The sequence below is a fragment of the Stegodyphus dumicola genome, chromosome 10, assembly GCF_044657685.1.
Source record: "Stegodyphus dumicola isolate Sdum_Otavi_A_Nest chromosome 10, ASM4465768v1".
NCBI classification, from domain to species: domain Eukaryota; kingdom Metazoa; phylum Arthropoda; class Arachnida; order Araneae; family Eresidae; genus Stegodyphus; species Stegodyphus dumicola.
This window is the reverse complement of record NC_140777.1, coordinates 169,425,938-169,446,116: the sequence shown is the minus strand read 5'-3', so window position 1 is coordinate 169,446,116 and position 20,179 is coordinate 169,425,938. Positions and strand designations below refer to the sequence as shown.

The following is a 20,179-nucleotide window of genomic DNA, read 5'->3' as shown; positions in this document are numbered from 1 at the left end:
TAAGGAACAGCATACAGATCCTTATATAGACAACTACTAAGATAGCCTTATAACTCCGGCCTTATATAGGTTTCATCTGGCAGTCGAGATATTTCTAGTACTTTCTGTTTCTCGAAATTGCTAGAAGGCAATATGAAGCTCGAATTATGGTTACAGTTGATATAGTGATCCATTACATTTATTCAGTGACAGTACCTATTATGGCGATACAGGGACCGAACCAAAATGTCGGCAGATGATCGCCAAGTTTGGCAACCAAAAATTAGTCGCCAACACCAATGCCAGCTTGGCGATATCTCGCTGAATTACCGAGATATCTATTTACTCAATATTGAATGGACTTGTATTCTTACTTTTCCGGCACAGCTTTTCTCTATATATTTTTGAAATTGGATTACGCATAAAAATACAAAAATTTCACATATAATTGCTCTAAAATCTGTGCACAATATTCGTAACTATATTTATTTTCTCTTTCAAATTTAACGTTTGCTATTAATGAAACATGTTTGTTCATTATACTCTGCAATTGAAATATACTGACAGTTTCGTTAGAATAGCATTTCTTTCAAATAATTCTAACATATTTAATTAATCACTAAATAACTTTCTTTAGTTTATACAAAACATAAACAAATCCTGAAAATTTTCTAAATTTGTAAAGAAAATTAACCAAGTGGGACAAAACCTGAGATTAAATAATAACAGCCTAGTCTCTATCTCTTATTTATTAAATTTATTTTGCATAAACAAAAATACATATATTTGTATTTAAACAATTATGAACTTCTTTATTCCTTACTACATCTGTAAACTTCACAGCCTTAGAGAAAAACTACTAAAAATTATTGCAGATGCTCATAGGTCGTGAAGCTGTTCACATGTATTATTACCAAGCAAAGCAATTATTCTCAGCGCAAAAATTCGCAACTAAGCTTATTTATTTTTCGACAAGTGCGAATAAAAGTAAATAAAATCTGTATTTTAAAATATTTGAATAATATTTATATCATAATGTAAATTAATTGGCTCCATTTATAGAATTTTTTGTGATATACATGTTCGTTTATAATGGAAAGGTGAAGAGAGTAAACTTCGATTTCAAATTTTTAAATCTTTAAATCTTTGCAATAACATGTAGACACATTAGGTATTTTGGGAAGCAGGTAAGATGAATAAGGTCGACAAGGACCGTACTGGTACTGCCTTGTCTGCTCTTGCTCTGTGGGGTCGTCACGTTGTAGATTGTTTTTTGTGGGGGGCGGTGCAAATCTGAGAGGCCAAGTAGCCAGGACAGAGCTGCCTCGCACTACGAGTGTGTGAGCGGTGAAGTTGGTACTCCAGATCATTACATAACAGCATGGCCATTCACAGAGACATGGCACATGCGGCTACCAGTTGATGATGCACCATTCATGCGCTTCTTCATTAAGCAGTCTGCTCTGCTCAGAAAACTAAAACTCATAATTTAAAAACTACAGGCTTTGGGACAGGACCTTTGTCATGCCACCTAGTGAATTACAGATTCCTACCCAGTCTTCAGTACTCTGCCTTATTCCTGAGTGCCTCGTTGTATGGTACTAGTGGTCTTGCGCGGCATGTTAGTGTGCTATTTAGTGCCCAGTACATGAACACTCTAAAGTAACTAACCTATCCAAAGCTACTATATATGTAAAATGCGCCAGGGTAACTTATATGTGTTTATTTATTTATGTATATATCTATGTATCATTATAGAACTGGCCTGTAACCAAGAGTAAAATGTTTAGTTATTAGTGTGGAATGTTATATACGTGCAACAACGTACCCTTGTGCGAAACAAATATTATTGTAGCAATTTATTCCCAGTGTTTAAACCTAGGGGCACATAAAATGCACCACGTTAATGTTTAATTATTAATGTACAATATTTATGCAACAGCTGCAGTGTGGGCATCAATATATAATTATTGTATTGTAAATTACAATTATTGTAAAATGTTTAAATATCAGTTTAAAATGTCCAAATTTCAATATACAGCACCAACAAAAGTTTCTATTCAGCTCCTAGGAACAATTATTCAGAAATATATTTTTGCTTCAAACTTGCTTCGAACCACGGACCTCTGGAATACGCGCCCAGCGTGCAGACCACTACATCACGAAGGCGCGCTAAGAAGGCTGGAGAAATACCTTATAATGTTACTTGCAGAAATACATATAGCATAAGAATCTGCTAGGCGTTCAAACTGACCCTATTTCCAATAGTTTAAATATCTGTATGCAATAGCATTGTCCAGTTATAAATACAATCACAATAGCTGCGTTTATTACCTTACACGTTACTATGCAATTCAATGGCGGCAGTAACTAAAAAATTAGAAAAAAATTAAAACTACATTTTAATTCACAGATAAAATGCATTTTATTTTCTATAATTCTTTTTATATATTAGCCAAGAGTTTCTATTTGTGAATATATAACTTCTGAAAAGGAGAGAAACACGCCAAATTGAAACATTATCTCAATCGATTTCGAGGGCAAACAGATACATTTTTGTCTTCATCGAGTGCAAAGTAATCTGCAGAACTGGAAAGCAGCCGAAGCAACGGTCGTATTTAGACGACACGTTTGCTCTTTTTGATGGTAATAAAGAAGATTTGTCTCAGATTTTACCTATTATAAATTCGACTGATCCACTCACACAACTCCACTTTTGAAACTGAATTTGACAATAACCTTACTTTCCTTGATATTTCTAAAATTCTCAATGAATCTGATTATCAGCACTGTTGTTTTTTGACTGTAAACCAACCCTTTTCTGTTTTTTTTTGTTTTGTTTTTGTTTTGTTTACAGCCTATGCTAAGTCATGCCATCCGGCTTATGCAAAGAATGGCTTTTTTTTTTACTATTATGTATTTCAAGCTCTCAAAGTTTGTTCCTCAGAACCTTCGCCTGCTAATAAAAGCGTTTAAATAATTTTGAACTTACCATCAAAGAAGACATTCTGTTATTATAAATTGCATTAATAACCTTGTCGTGCTTCCATTTCACCTTTCTGTCAGTTATAAAATTACACGGATTCTCCATAAGTTCAATTTCAAGTCATTTTCTATCTTATCAATAAAATCCATGGTTCTGTTCTTAAAGAGTCCATTTCTGACTTTAATTCTCGGGAAATTTATAGCATATCGTGTTAATGTGGTTTGAGATACGTCAGCCAAACTAAAAGAGCGTTAAAGTTTCGTATCAAAGAACACAAATCGTATTCTGAAAAGAGGAAATTAACAAGTCTTTGATAGATAATCATAGTTAGAAATTTAATCATAATTTTGTCTTGCGAAAATTATTCAAAATTCTTCTTCGGTTGATGAATTGGATTTCCTTGAAACTTTTTTAAAAACTTATCTTGTTTAGTGAATAACTTTAAAGTCCTTCCTAATGCTTTTAAAATTCTATTCACTTAAATTTTCAATTTCGTTATTATTTTTGCCGACATATGTCGCTACCTTCTCTATCGTCTTAGTCCTGAAGGGAATAAATACGACCCTGGCTTTCCCTTCGTTGCAGTTTAATATGCTCCTGACGAAGAGGGACCTGGACCTGTAGATGCTTGTCCTTGAAATCGGTAGAATTCTTGACGGTGAAATCTACGCCAAATATAAGATTGTTCTGCTTTAGATTGTCGTTTCATGCTGAAAGAAAATCAGAATTACTTTTGAAGTATGATTTAAATTCTTGATTTGACCCTGAAAAGTCGATTCTATTCTTCGAGCAAACAACAATCATTCTCTTCCAAAGATAAATAAATGTTTTGTTCAAATTATTCAACATTACCATACGCAACAATTTTGTCCTAGAATGAATTCGAATATTCCTTAGAAATAAATATTTTGAAAGATCTTATCGACATTAAGTACGCTTTTCAAGAACAGGAAATATCTCTGCAACTAGGAATAAATATCTGCAATTAGAATACGATGTTGTTTGAAAAGAGAACAGAAACGATTTAATCTGTTATTTGCTTTTTATGGCTTATTTTAATATGAGTTGTCCTTTTTCCTTCCCTTTTACGTTTCGTAAAAGTTTCGAATTTTCTTAGTTTTCGAATTTATCCAAAATATCTCTTTTCAACTACAGTATGTGAAACATGTGCAAGTTTTTTAGATGAAAATTACAATAAATCCTATGAACAGAGTAAAGAAAAGTTTTAGAAATCAGCATTACAACGCGATTTAAAAATTTATCCAAAATTCGGTGCTTACAGAAAATCCCGTTGACCATTTTTGCCTATTAAAGAAAAGGCGCCAAATTACGCTATTTTTCGCCAAAAAAGGAAAAGTCTTCGCCAAAAACGCTGAATTTGGTGTAACCTTGATTACACGTGTTAGTTATTATTCCTGAGTAAAGACTCCTTTTTTTTCCCGTATCACGCATTTTCGAAAAAAAAAAAATTAATAAAATTTGGGACTTGCCTACTATAGAAGAGTATGCTGTGCTATGGAATCTCTTACCGGCGATTAAATTAAAACTTAGCGAAAATAATTGCGTTTACAGTATATCTCCTTAATAAAAAATAATGGAAATTTTTAAAGAAAAATTAAATATAAATAAATTTGAAAAAAAAATAATTCTATTTTAAAAATTTAGTTTTTTTTTTTTTTTTTTTTTTTTTTTTTTTTTTTTTTTTTAAGCCTTTTTTTTGTGGTCGAGGGGATTTTCCGTAAGTACCCAAACGATTGATTACAACAATAATCATAAGATCTGAAGTTCTTGAAGAATGCATGTGTCATTACTGCGCAACTTGGACTTGTGCAACATGAATGGGCAACTTGAACTTGGGCAACATGAATGCGCAACTTGGACTTGTGCTGTCCATTGTCAGATGAAGGAGATTGGTTACAACAATAATCAACAATAATCTGAAGTTCTTGAAGAATACATTTGTCATTACTGTATATTTTGTCATCTAACATTCGACGGCATTTGGAACTCGTATGTTAAAGGTGTTTAATCAACAGTTAATCCACCCCTATCCAAAAGGTTTAAATCTGCTAAATACAATAGTATAATTCGGATTCTTTATCGGTGATTGAATAGACCATCGGCGTGAGTGCCCGCCTTTTCCTTCATATACGACTTAAATAATAAAGATTTTGCTTAGACCACCGTACACGAAAGCATTCTTTTAAGACGTGCTCCTTATTCGTGGTAAATAAGCCAACTAGTATGACCAACCAAAAACCTGTGGATGTGTGAAAGCTGAAAACCAAGTTATTTTTATGTGTTTCGAATTTTTTTTTTTCAAATTAAAACAAGTATTTTTATTAATGGCAAAGAGGCAAGAAGCGGCATGTCAAAAAGCAACAAAATATCATAAAATATCCATTAATTTACGCATGAAAGATTTAATTTCCTTTCCATGTGTAAACTGCAAACTGCCCATTTTTCTAAAAAAGAATGTCTCTTACGGAGCTATCCTTCTCTTTGAATGTTCATTTTGTCGTAGTTCATTCCTGTTCATTTTGTCGTAGTTCAGAGTCCTTCTTCGCCTCCAAGTGTTTAATCACCTTTTTGTGCAATACATTTTTTATTCATGACGCAGGAAAAAGTTAATGTTTCATCAAGTTGCCACAATAAGAAAACATTCAGTACGTGCGTTGGCGCAGACATATTTGATAGCACCTTACGCAGCTGTAAATAAACTTTTCAGTGTTAATTTGGTAGTTTGCAAAGCAATTGCTTTGATAAATAAAATAGAGTATTATTAGAGTGTAATTATTTTGTTGTTTAAACAATCATGTTGAGTAATTAAGAATCGAAACTAGCTGGAAGAACAGATAAAATGCCTCTAGAGACAACAGAAGCAACTAATACTTCCTCTCAAATAAAATTATGTTGTTATTGTTACCAGTCTTACTTGTCTGACAAAGTTCAACACGAGCATGTGAATTCATCGTGACCAAGAATCAAATTCGTCTGTAATCGCCAAGAGTCGGGACGGACAGCCCGACTTTAGCTCAGTTCCTTCCCAAATTTTAACACATTCCGGGGAGGCGGGTCCTAGGGTCTTCCACCCCCCTCTACCCTACCACCAACCTCTCGAGAGGACTTTCGGCTGACCGCATATTTAGAGTGCCCAATGCTGCGCAGACACTATTCATTTACAAGCATCTATGCCTCTATGGGGCACTTCGGTACTACAGTCAGCCTCACTAACCACTACCTCCATTGGGCAGCAAATGCAGTTATAATGATGAATAAAATAATGACGCATATGACAAATTAAATAGAAAGATTTCCTCATTATTCACTGGCAAAGCCTTAAAGTTTGAACAGCATGAAAACCTTTGCGAGCATTAGCTCAGAGATGAACGTTATAAATTTGATTGATTATTCAATTCTAACTCATTAACTGGGAACGCCTTAATTGCACAGTGAGACCTCTCTATGACGACCACTCACACTTCTACACAATTTTAGCCTCATATAGAGAAGGTCATCTTAAGGCCAGAAAATTCCGTATAGAAGGCTGCCTTCTATATTCATTACACATGAAAATTTCTGCTAGCTTTTAATGTATCTGATTTCGGTATATTGGAAGAAAAGGAATCAAGGTACAAAATCAGAGTCATTTTTTTAATTAAAATCAAGAAAATACCACTTATTCATGACACTTTTAGGAACTGAAATTTTAGGACTAAACCCTTAAGAGTTGCTTAATGGGTTTGCAATATTCAAGGACTTTGAGGCCCTGTTAAAGATAAGCACTTTAGTGGAATATGTTAATTTATTAATTCAGTTACGTTAAAAAGTACTGATTATTTATAGTTAGAGAATAATATATTAAAATTAAAATCGAAAAAAAAAATCATATTATGCTTTATTTTCCCTAAATACTTTAAGTGTATAATATTTTGATATTAAGGAAAAAAATTATAATGAAACTATTTAAAGCAAGGGTTTAAGGAACATTTTATTATAAAATTTGCTTAGTAATGTTAAAAATATTTTGTTAAAGTATTCATGTCGTGATGCATGCCTTTTTGAAATTTTCTTACAGTTTTCAGGTCTATTTTCTAAAACCGCTTTACAAAATCAATTAACAATCTCATTAACGGCAAAACCTTTTCTACTGATCTCCATTGTGATGGATTATTAGAAATATCTTTAATAATTTTTAATCTTGTTTCTCAGTTTAATAGCATTCTTTTTCGACTTGAAACTACCTCTCGCACGCACGCACTTAACTTACAATATTGCTGCGGGCGCACGCGTTCGTAACGGATTGAATGCACACAAAACCTATGACAGCTTGATAAAATTTATATTACCATAAACAAAACAAAACAAAAAAAAATCTCTTTACAGTTATGGAACTTTTCACAAAAATACTCGCACAGTTTTTCTCAGTATCACAGTGCACAATCAGTAGTTACACTTCAAACTACTAAGAACGTTAAACACAGCGTAATGCCAAACGCATCTGAAAGGCAAAGCACCAACTGAGATATATATGTCAATACTTCGTAGCGCTCTGAACTAACAACTGAGAGCAGATACACTCTCCGGTCTTATATAGTTTTCCCTCGGCCGCCAAAAATCAAAAATCTGTGGTACTTTCCAATTCTCGAAATTATTGGAAGGCATATGAGGCATGGATACGGTTACAGTTGCATATAGGGATCCATTACATTTATTAATTCATAACACATGCATGGATACGGTTACAGTTGCATATAGGAATTGCAGATATGTAGGGACTGTACCAAAATGTCGCACGTTTGTCGACTTTCTCTGATTTCTCTCCAAATCTGGCGACAAAGAACTAGTCGCTAAAACCAACGTGCATGAGCCTTTTACTCAATGTTAAATACACTTGGCCTGTATTCTTATTTTTTCCAGTAGAGCTTCTTCTCTTTCAAATATTTCCTGTTATATTATACAAAAAAATTCTACAATTTTACTTACAATTTCACTAAAATTGCATATATATACAAAATTCATTACAATATTAATCGGAATGAAAGCCCTCGATTTCAATAATATCAGAAACTGACTTAACACTATTTGACTATTAATTTGTTAAATTTACGGACTGCGCAAACAGAAATTCGAGATATTCGGTATCAAGAGTTCGGTAATATGATTATTTACGGTAATATGATGAATCATTTAAAAAGTGCTGTATCACACCATAAAAACAGGCTTTTGTGGTAAATTACACCAAACTGAGAAACGATAAAATTAACTATATTTTATTCTAGATAAATAGTTTTTTGTTCCATAAAAATAATTTAATTTTTATGATAAGAATAAAAAATGCAACCACTTGATTTATTTCGTATGTAAAATATTTTAGTTTGGAAGCGAAATTAGATATATTAGGAGTTGTCTTAAAACATGTCTGATGTTTTCTTTTTCGGTAAAGAAAACATTATTTTATAGGTTAATATCAATACTAACGTTTTTCAAGTCACTTTCAGAGACGGTTGTCCTTAAGAACTAAGAGCTATTAAATGTCAAAGATGAGGATTTGAGCCTATCTTCTTTTGATGAACAACTGGGAATTAAAACAGATTTAGAAATATGAATAGAAATTAACGATAAATAGGAGTGTCTCATAATCTCTCTTTCTTCCAAAAGTTTTCTCATTTTTCTTCTACCTAATTCTAAAAAAAACCTATCCGCAAAGAAAAAGTCTGGAAGAATGGTCGAGAAAAATAAATATGCAATGACATAAGTGAAGGTACACTTAGCATTTTTTCAAAAAGCCAAAATGGGAAAAATAGTAAAATTAATTATTTTATCAAAACACTCATTATTTATGTAATCCTTAGAATATTATAGAGATAATTATAAAACGTTAAACTAAAACTCAAATTATTAAATTTACAAAAAATAATAGAACTTTTCAACCATCAAACAGCACAAAGGTGAGAGCACAGTGTTGAGTTTTATGCAAATTAGGTTATATTACGTCATCTATACACATAAGAGAGTATTGAAGTAGTGAACTACGATAAGTAAAGAGAAGCAGAGTGATATAAAACAGTTAATAGTTTTATCTATCTGAAGTAGCTCTGTAAATTTGAATATTTCTACTTAGTTCGTCGAAATTTGGAAAGAGCTAAAGCGTGTGAACACTACGAATGAAGAAAGAAATATAATCAACTTACACGGTTCTAGTTAAACTGCGTGTTCTTGGCAACTAGAACTAGAGATGAAAATAGCATCTATTCTCTATTCTTCCTACAACTATAGAAACAAAGTCCAAACATGAATTAAAATACCCTTTTATTCCACTTAAAGACTAGTAACAAACTCTCGGACTTGCAGGCATGCACTTATCTGAAAGCTTGCATGGGGCTTTCAAATATAAAATAAGAAACTAAATTATAACTAAAATAGTAGAAACTGTACAGAAATACATAACCGAGTTGGCCTTTAACTAACCCTCATCGGCGACCACTAAAAGACACGTAAGGATATGACCGAACGTAGTAAGATAGGCTTAAAGCAACGACGTGGCCAGAAAGCAGAAAACGCTCTACTGATAAATTTTGAGCTCTTCTACGGAAGGGACTAAACTTCCCATTAAATACTGGTTCTACCTCATTTAACGTGATACTGTAAACTCATTTTGCTAGAAAACTGTAGGTGGGAAGCAAGAAAATAAAGGAAAGGTTATCAGGTTCAGTGTTTCTCCTTACTTGCTTGGGGAACATTCAAGAACCTGACTCGGAACAGGGAGCTTACTAAAGCTATGTTCAATAAATGTGGGAAGTAGACAAGATACACAGGAAGGGTATACGAAACCCTTTATTTTTCACTCTTTACAATAATTTCCGGACTTCGGAATACAGAGACCAACCACTTGTGGTCTGAACGTAAGAATACAAAAATATTAACTAAACAACTTTGAAATAATAAACAAGGGCCTCCGAGAAGATTGGCCGTATATTAACAAGCCGTATGTAGTACAGAGAACTGTTAACACTACAATACGTTTAAAATTATTAAGAGGATTAAACCTCTGGCCTGGAAGGCAACCAGCAACCGAGTAAAACTGCTAAAGCAAGCGGCCTGCTTCTACTAACTCCTTCCTCTCTCTTGCTTGGCAAAAAGCCACAACTTAAGTACTTGGCGTTCGCCATACAAATTTGCATAAATAAATAAAGCTTTTAATTCTGGCCGGAAGTAGAAAATAAGAAGTGACAGTAAAGATTTAAAATAAAATAAACGTTAGTAAAACTTAAGATCCTTACATACTTCCCGCCAGAGTTAATAAGTTTAAAACTGAGGTCTAAAACGACCTTGTTGAAAACTTTTAGCTCTAGAATCTAACGCGAGGCCAATCTTTTACAAACATTTCTCACTAGAAACTAGAAATTTAAAAAAAAATTTGTTTTTACATTATCAGCTCCATGGACAATTACTTTTCATCTGTACTGCATCTAAACAGGAGCTTTTAGTTGAAATCTGGTTCCTTCCAGAGATCTGGAAGGAAAACTAGTTTAATGAAATGTTACACAATTAAAGGGCCAGTCACATGAATATTTATATTTCTCCTAACATTCTTATTTCATTCATGACTTTTATTTGATTATCTCTCCCCGTGCTCTCTGACATGTGTTGTAAAAGAAAACACCGAACACGAATGTGTTTATGTACCAGTGTTCAACACTGCCTCCTACAATCAAAACACTAACGTGTTAAAATTCAACATAACAAGACCTCGTAACACACCCTATCTTCATCTCTAAACCCTGAGGTACTATTCTGAAAGTGGCTAACTCTGAAGTGTAGCGTCTAAGAGCCTAACTACACTCACTCAACCTTTAACACATATTCACAATACTTTTCTCTTTTTTTTTTTTTTTTTTTTCCAGTCACACGAATAAGTTTAAAATTTTTTTGGCATAACTTTCACTTTTAACATATCACAGTATTCTTAACGCTTAAAATAACAGTTCACATTGTATATAAGAACATATTAACATGCCGTTAATTTTACGCATTTTAAAACATACATTAGTAGTACATTGTTAACTTCTATTCTTTTCCAAGCAAGTGCCAATTTTTCTACATTGAAATACTACATTTCAATTTTCAGACTAAAACTTCTTTCTTGCCAGAATGTTTTAAATAAAATTTATACAATAACTTTTACAATATTCAAGTATTTACACATCGCTATTATACATCAACTTTAGTTTTACGCGCGAGTAATTGAAAAACATAATACCAAAATCGGTAACAACTCATTTCTCGCCTTTTTGGCGATAAAGGTAGACCTCACATGAGGTAAAACTTCTTGAAATCTGCCACTTGCAGTAAGAATGAAAGATTAACTTAAGTTTGCAAAGTAACATAAAATTTTACTTATCTTTGTGATATTCGGACATTCTTTTCTCTGCCCAGTCCTGGAAGGTAGCTAAGATTCGTGTTTGATTTATCCTCATTCTTGTGCGGGCTCGCCCTTCAGTTCCTTCCTCTAGGAGCTTTCTTTTCCCTCCACTTCGGTCACCCTTGAATACCTTCTTTTTCGCCTCTGCCTGTGGTCTTGGCCGTTTGATGGCCGCTGGTCTTGGCGGAATCGGGACACTTCCCTCTCGTTCCTGCTTGGACCTCGTTGCTGGCCGTTCAAATTTTCCTTGTATCTTTTCCTCCGCCGCTGGAGGTCCTTCCGCAATTCGGCGACATTTGCTGCGTAGAGTCCTGTCCGATGAGTAGATCTTCCGTTTGGGAGCCGGGTTATAGTTGCCGTTATTTCTCCTGGCTCTCTTTTCATTCGTCGTACTTCTCCCTTCTTCATTCTGGGGGTGGTCGTGAACTCTCTTTTCTGGTCGGTAGAACGGCTTCTTTTTCTTGTTACCTTCAATTTTCCAACGGGGAAACTTTCTTTTCAATTGCTCCTGCCTCCTAATGGCTTGCCCTTGTACTTGTCGTTGTTCCACCTCTGGAGCTTGTGCCTGCCGTGCCTTCCGTGCCGGATCCTGCAAAAGATCTTTAAATATTTGCATTTTATTACGGTCATAGTATGGTTTTATTTGCTCAATGTTTGCGGAGCATGTTTCACCATTCCTGGCTTTTAACACCACTACAGCGTGAGTTATTTTTTCTATGACATATGGTCCTTCAAATCGTGGAAAAAATTTGGCGGTTTTATCTTCTGGTGCTGAAGAAAGTGAATGCTTAATTTTTAATACTTCATCTCCTACTTTATAAGTTACTCCCCGTCGTTTCATATCATAATAGAGCTTCTGTTTTCTTTGTGCTACTTCAGTGTTCTTTTTTGTTTCTTTAATTAATTTTTCTATATCACCCATTTTAAATTCTGGGGCTCTGTGTTGAACATAAAATAATTTATCTAACGGCGTTATAATCTTTCTGCCTAAAAATAACTCAGCAGGAGTTTTGCCCGTTGTATCATGTTTTGCGGTCCTAAGGGCGAAAGCAAATTCATTGACATAGTTATCCCAGCTTTTATGAAAATTTTTAACATAACTACGGATAATTTTCACTATATTTCTATTGACCCGTTCCGCTATATTTGATTGCGGCCGATACGGGACCATTTTTAAATGACGTATGCCCAGTTTTTGGCACATGTCTTCAAATATATTACTTACAAATTGAGGACCATTATCCGATATAACTTTTAGGGGCGCCCCGTATTTTAAAATATATTTATTTAAAATAGAATCAGTAACTAATTTCGCGGAGGCTCGTTTTAAGGGAACAATTTCGGTCCACTTACTAAAATGATCAACCATAACAAGGAGATAGCGACTTTTATTTAACTGACTTTTTGGGAAAGGGCCCAATAAATCGATGCCAATTATTTCATTTGGAAATTCGGATTTAATACTATTTAGAAACCCGGCCGGGCGGAAATTAATATAATTAACTGCTTGACATGTTGGGCAGGACTGGACATACGCTCTTGTTAACTTTTGCAGTTCAGGAAAGTAGACTGCCTCGCGTACGCGTTGGATAGTTTTTCGAATACCAGCATGAGAAGCTAAGGGCTGTCATGTAACTCCTGCAGGATATTTAATCTAAGACTAGCTGGGATAACAGGTCGAAATTCGTTGTTGGAATATGTAGTTTTTGTATAAAATAATAGACCATCTATTAGTTCGTAATGGGCCGCCCTATTTCTTATCGCCACAATATCTTGGTGGCTAAAATTTTCAGGATCCTTTAAATACTCATAAATGTTTCCAAACTCAGGATCCTTACCCAGTTCGGTTATTACAGTTTCTCGGGAATTTATTGTACATGCTGTCAGCATTGCCACCTTTACAGTATTACCTTCTTCATCTATTTTTATTCTGCATAGTGCATCTGCTACGATATTTTCCTTTCCGGGCGTGTGCTTGATTACCAGATTATACTCTTGTAACTTGAGTGCCCATCTTATTAACCTTGGGGATAAGTTTTTCCCTGAGTACAATCTAGTTACCGCCGCATGATCAGAATACACTGTTATTGGCGCCCTTCCAAAATAGACTCGGAACTTTTGCACTGCTAACAGAACTGCAAGTGCCTCTCTATCGGTCGCGGAATAATTTCTTTGGGTTTGATTTAAAGTTCGACTAAAAAATGCCACGGGCTGCTGATTTTGCGAAAGTACCGCTCCTACCGCATAATCCGAAGCATCCGCTGAAATTTCTAAATTTTCATCCTTTTCAGGAAATTTCAAAACCGGGGCTTGCGTTAATGCTTGCTTTAATGTTTCGAAAGCACTATTGGCTTCGGCCGTCCACGAGAATCTTGCCTTTTTCCTTTTTAATTTTAACAATGGTTCAGCAATAGCTGCAAAATCTTTTATAAAGGACCTATAATATGAACAAAGTCCTAGAAAAGAAGAGAGCTTCTTCGCCGTATTTGGCGGCGGATATTTTTGTACAGCGATTATTTTTTATTCGTCTGTCTCGATTCCTTTCTGAGATATTTTGTAACCTAAGTATTTTAATTCAGGGGCTGCAAATTTGAACTTTTCGACATTAACTTTTAGACCAGCCTCATTTAATAATGAAAACACCTGTCTTAAATCCTGTACATGTTGGTCCAGATTATCACTAGTAATAATGATATCGTCTAAATAGATAAATGTGGACTTTCGAAGAACAGGCCTTAGCACAATGTCCATACATCGCTGAAATGTTGCCGGTGCCCCTGAGAGGCCAAACGGCATACGCAGGAATGCATAAGTGCCAGACTTGGTTATAAAAGCAGTCTTAGGCACGTCCTCCGGTCTAAACCCTATTTGAAAATAACCAGTCGTTAAGTCTAAAGTCGTCATATATTTGGTAGACGTTATGTTCCTTAGAATTTCTTCAATAATAGGTAACGGATATACAGGATATTTAGTTATGGAGTTTAATTTACGATAGTCAATCGCGAAACGCCACCTTTTTGGATGTGTTAATGGATAGTCATTGTTTTTCTTACATAAAACCACCGGGCTAGCATAACTACTTGAGATGGGCGTTATGATCTTTTTACGTAACATATCGCTAATGTGCCATTCTATAATTTTTTCTTTATTCTTATCATACCGGTATGCTTTGTGGCGAACTGGCATTGAATCTTCGGTGTCAATACTATGGTTAGTAACTTGAGTAAATCCTGGAATATCACTAAATAACGAAGCAAATTCACTTACCACTTGTCGGATTCTTTGTTGCTCTTCCTTAGGCAGGTGGTTAAGGTTTAACATTGGCGGTTCCGTTTTTTCTTCTCGAACTGGTTTCATCGTCAGCTTAAGGGACGCTTCATTAAACTCCAGCGTTGCTTCTGCCTCTGAAAGAAAATCTATCCCTAAGATAATATGTGCTTGCAGATTCTTTACTATAAAAAACATAACCTTTACTTGTTCGTCCTTGATACGAACGTATAGCGGTAATTTACCTATGCACTTGCATCTTTCTCCTTGCGCAGCTAACACTGTCGTATTATCTGAATTATATATGCGATATTTACGAAAATACTTCCTAAAAAAATCTTCTGCCACACAGGAACGCTGCGCGCCTGTATCCAGGAGTGCGGTGGCTGGGATGTTATTCACCAACACTTCAATCTTCGGAAGAGTAAAATTTTTCACCATTACTGTATTTAACTTGAAGGAAGAGGGGTTTTCTTGGCCTTCGGATTTCCGCACCCTCCCGTCAGCAGAAATCCGTTTTAGTTTAAATCTTTTTTTCTTTCCATGCTTTCCTTCTTTTTCCACTGGCCTTGAGACATTTTTCTTGGATTGCTATTGAACTGTGGACGTTCGCCGGCTGTTTTTGGATGCTCGGGTTTCCTTGCCCGCTGATTCGCTTTGCTTCCGTAGCCGTGTGCTTGACTTTGCTGTGGTCTTGGCTCACCAAATTGGTTTCGTTGTTGATATTGGCGTCTTCTTTCAATGTCCGCCGTTCTTCTACTTTCAAACTGGATTGCTAGCTCAAATAACTTTTCCAGTGTAGTCGGATTCCTTAATTCAATAAAGTCTTGTACTTGGGGAAGTAACCTTGGCAAAATCACTTGAATTATCTCAGGATCCGGACGGTTTCCATACAAGAGTTTGAAGACGTGAATTTTTCTTAAAATAAAGGTGGAAAGATTTTCGATTCTTTGATGATATATGCTGAAAAGTTCCGTTTCTAATTTCGCACGATCATTTACGACAGGGAAGGCTTTTACTAGGGCAGTCTTGAAATTTTCGTAAGTATAGATGGGACTTACCGCTTGACCAAGAGACTTCTGCCTATGCATTTGAACCAATTAAGCGCTTGGCCCCTCAAAGCGCTGGTAGCTAAAGTGACTTTTTGGAACTCATGCACGGGATACATCATGAAGTGTTTCATCTAGTTCATCTAGTTTTTCCAAAAAACTGGTTACTGGTGAGTTTCCATTAAATGTTGCTTCTGGTTTCATCGCTGCGCGCATGGTCTGGACGATGTAACCAAATCCTTCCAGGGCGGCAGCTGGCATTTCTGGATTCTGAGCCGCTTCTGCAGGCAGCACAGGTTCTTCTTGAAACTCGGCCATGGTTATTCTTCTTCGTCGGGCGCCACTATCAGGTTCAGTGTTTCTCCTTACTTGCTTGGGGAACATTCAAGAACCTGACTCGGAACAGGGAGCTTACTAAAGCTATGTTCAATAAATGTGGGAAGTAGACAAGATACACAGGAAGGGTATACGAAACCCTTTATTTTTCACTCTTTACAATAATTTCCGGACTTCGGAATACAGAGACCAACCACTTGTGGTCTGAACGTAAGAATATAAAATATTAACTAAACTCTAACTTAACTTTGAAATAATAAACAAGGGCCTCCGAGAAGATTGGCCGTATATTAACAGGAAGCCGTATGTAATACAGAGAACTGTTAACACAACAATACGTTTAAGATTATTAAGAGGATTAAACCTCTGGCCTGGAAGGCAACCAGCAACCGAGTAAAACTGCTAAGGCAAGCGGCCTGCTTCTACTAACTCCTTCCTCTCTCTTGCTTGGCAAAAAGCCACAACTTAAGTACTTGGCGTTCGCCAGACAAATTTGCATAAATAAGTTAAAGCTTTTAATTCTGGCCGGAAGTAGAAAATAAGAAGGGATAGTAAAGATTTAAAATAAAATAAACGTTAGTAAAACTTAAGATCCTTACAAGGTTTTCAAAATTAAAAATAGCAATTAGAACATTTAAACAATCCCTGCAATCTGTTTATATAATCAGACTAAATCATTGAAAGAAATTGGTGAAATAATGAATACAAGTCGGTATACAGTAAGAACTGTGATAAAAAGTTTCAAATCATCTCGTAGCGTTGTAAATGCCCCGAGAAACGGCCGCTCAAAAAAGCTCATTTGTAGAGAAAAGTTGTCGATATTGTTAATGTGAATCCAAAACTTTCTTCAGGTGCTCTCGCAACAACACTAAAGGAAGGCTAACGAACTGATTTGCCCATAAACTACCCGAAGAAGCTTTCATTGGTCTGGTTGCAAATCTAGAGTAACCAGAAGGAAATTGTATATCAGCAAACCTTATGAAAAGAAAATACTTGCTTTTGAAAGAGAGCATTTGAATAAAGGGATCGCATTTCGGTCAAATGTATTGTTTTCTAATGGTTCATTAATTCGTTGCACTGGAAAGGGATTTAGTTTGGAGACAGCCAAAAACTAAATTACGAGAAAAGCAGACTAAAAGCAGACTATGAAACCAGTTCGAGAAAAGCAGCCCAGTGAATGTGAGATGGTATGGGCTGCATGTCGGAGGCAGGTGTCGATAATCTTGGGGCTGGACGTCGGAAGCAGGTGTCGGTAATCTTGAGGCTGCATGTCAAATGCAAGTGTCGGTAGTCTTGGAGCTACATGTCGGATGCAGGTGTCGGTAATCTTGGGGCTGCATGTCGGAGGCAGGTGTCGGTAATCTTCAGGTTGCTTGTCGGATGCAGGTGTCGGTAACCTTAAATTCACTGATGGTACAATGGATCAGCATGTCTGTTTGAATATCCTTAAACGTAATCTTCAAAAAAGCGCCAGTAAGCTTCATTTATACAACAGCTATTTCCAACAGGATATAATAATCCTACACACGCGGCATATATTGTCCGTTTGTGGTTGTTCTATTACATGCCGCATACTCTCAATCATCCAGCTCAATCCCCTGGCTTAAATCCCATCGGACATTTATGAAACAACTAAAAACCAGAGAAAGAAAACACAGTATACTGAATGTGAATCACTTGAAAAGATATGGATGCGGGCTATTCGAATGCGCATGGCTATGTGAAACTGTTTTGTCCAGTTCCTAGAAGAATAGGACAGCATTTCTTCCGAAAGAACAAACAAAAACTGGTGAATTCCATGTCAAATTGGCTGAAAGCTGTTATCAAAAACAGAGGATTCAATACGAAATATTTATTGACTACATTTTATTCTGATATTTTCATCATCTTGATTTCACTTTTGTCTTTAATTTTGATGGCTCTTTATCTTTTTAAGTTTATTAATTCGAATTTTAATTTTTAACATTTTGCAGTTATTTTTATAATATTCTAGAGATTATGTAAATTATATATATTTTGATATAATTATATATATATATATATTTTGATATAATTGCATCAGAATCTCCATATATATCGTTGTTTTTATATATAGTATTATGTTTTATATAATTATGTATTACTTAATATAATTACATATGTTTTAATAAAAATAATGACTTTTACCAATTTCTTCCCATTTTGGGAGGAGATGCAAAGTGTGTCTAAACTTATAACCATTACTGCATTTAAATTTCTCTAAATGAGGATATATAATATTTAATCTAAAACAAATTGAACAATTTTGATACCAATACAAAAATTTAAGCAAACGTAATCTTAAAATTTAATTTAAAATTTAAATTTAAAACTAGAATATTTCACTTTTACTTGAAGCTATTTTTATGTTTAGCTACATGTTAGTTCAAGCAAAGCTAGATTAAATATTATTTTTTATTATTTATTTTGAAACTTTAGTGCTTCTTTTCAAAAGTTTTAGAATTAGAACATTTTAAAAATTAATAAAAGTCGTGTTTAAAACGTTTGGCGTAAGTATTTCTTTTAGGTATGAAGACATTTTATTTGCTTTATATACATGATTTTTTTTGCTTGATATCTTACAGCGTAAGAGACCATTAAAGTAATCTTACGGAAATTAAGGAATGTATCATATCACACGGTATTCGTGTCACATTTATCATTTTCTATTAGCTTCTCACACAAACAGATTACCCATTGCTGACTGATCGTTTCAAATAATACCTCAGAATTTTTCCGGCTAAAATCAATGAATTAGCCCCTCTTCCTAGTTTTCTTTTAAGAAACAGCTTTGCATGAATGATTTTTCCTGTCCTTTTCCTTTACACATTCCGTTACTATCTATAGAACTTGCATTGATCTATCAATGAATTGAGGAAAATGGTTGACATATCTCCAATAAGATGTCCTTCATTTTGAATGGTATCTCTGTCATTCCTATTGATGATTTTAATTTATGAATTGTATAGAGACCATTTTTACAGTTAATTAATATCGATAATGCTAGAAACGCTGCAAAACAGTCTCTCTAATTCTCTTTCTGCACTCTGCACCCCTATGAGGACAACATGCGTACTATTATGTTTAAATTGTTATTGTGAGTTCTTCTAGAGGAGAAAAATCTAATATTTGTGCACCACGGCCAAGCCTCGGAAGGCTGTACAGGTGACATAATTAAAACAAATGTTGTTGAGTTACACGGGCATACAAGCTCCTGTGTTGCTACAAGTGGACAGTATATTATACGCTTAAAAGTTAAACTGTATAATATTATTTACATCTGTTTCATAGAATCGGCATACTTTACCAGGTATTAGAGGAACCTTTTACAGAATGTATGCAAATACCAAAATAATAATTCACAGAAATTGTTACATACTATTTACAAAATACTAGTTAAGATAACGGGAAGAAAGTATATGAATTACAGATTAAATATAATATGAAGCTGAGCAATGAACTTAGCAGTAGACAATTCTGTATCAGGAGTAATATGTTGTGTGAAAAATCTTAATATTGTCAACATTAGTATTAATATATGCAATTACCTTGAGAAATTTTGTTAGACCTTTTTCATTTTCTTAATAGTCGAACGCTCCAGGTCTGAAGATTATTTTCAGAGGGTCTTGAGAGATGCATGTACTTAGGGTGCATTCATATAAGTAATGTCTCAACTTGCCTGCTTTAAAACCCTCTAAGCGGCAAGGTCGTATATATACGGTCTAGAATATGCTTTGTGATATCTGTAAGAACGTACATATACGTGCATATTAAAATATGTCAAAGAAATTAAGGCAATATATCAAAAGTACACAAACCCAGGTATGAAATATCAGCAGAATTTTTACATTAAAATCAAAAAAAATAATTTGTTCTCATAGTAGTTTTGGGAAATCTGTGCTTTCTTAGCTAAATTCTTGTCCGCTCAGAGGGTTAACCACAAAAGAACTGGGTCTGAATCCATAAGGCCGAAGGTATGCAGGAACACAGTTCAGAGTACAGCTGGGTCAGCATGACGAGATCATACCTGTAATTACAGAGCGAATGAGGTGAGGCACATTATCCAATCACCAAATCCAGGATTTGATGAATTATTCTCTCTCATATTTTAATTTGGGA

The 20,179-nt window shown here is 34.9% G+C and overlaps 1 protein-coding gene across 1 annotated transcript in view; it reads left to right on the top strand.

Annotated features, from left to right (window-relative positions):
- The window catches only part of LOC118189056 (uncharacterized), a 293,031-nt gene that overhangs the window by 109,776 nt on the left and 163,076 nt on the right, over window positions 1-20,179 (top strand). The gene's annotated exons all lie outside the window — the stretch shown is intronic.